A 506-nucleotide genomic window follows, 5' to 3' on the forward strand; every position below is an offset into this window, starting at 1 on the left:
CTGTGAGTTGCTGTCACACTGAGGTGCTGATTTGCACATCTCAGATCATTAGTGATAATGAGCGCTTTTAGGGTTTTTAATGTTTGTTTTGCTTTGCCTTGCTTTGCTTCCGTTCATTTCATTTTGTTTCATTTCATTTTGTTTTTGAGATTGGATCTCTCAATGTAGATAAGGTTGGCCTCAAACTCACAGTGATCTGCCTCCCAAATACTGGGACTGAAGCCTGTGCCACCATGCTCAGCTAACAAACACCTTTGTACACCTTCTTTGGAGAAATGTCTATTCAGGCCATTCTTTGCCTCATTTGTTAACCAGGATCTTGTTTGTTGCTATTGAATTGCCTACAATTCTTGTATATTTTAGCTATCAGCCTCTTATCAAGTATGTTGTTTGCAAGTGTTTTCTCCAGTTCCATAGGCAGCTTATTGTTTCTTTGCTGTGCAGAAGTTTTTAAGTTTGACATGATTCTGCTTATTTATTTTTGTGTCTTCCATGTAGTATCCATA

The sequence above is a fragment of the Octodon degus genome, unplaced genomic scaffold, assembly GCF_000260255.1.
Source record: "Octodon degus isolate 3935 unplaced genomic scaffold, OctDeg1.0 scaffold00024, whole genome shotgun sequence".
NCBI classification, from domain to species: domain Eukaryota; kingdom Metazoa; phylum Chordata; class Mammalia; order Rodentia; family Octodontidae; genus Octodon; species Octodon degus.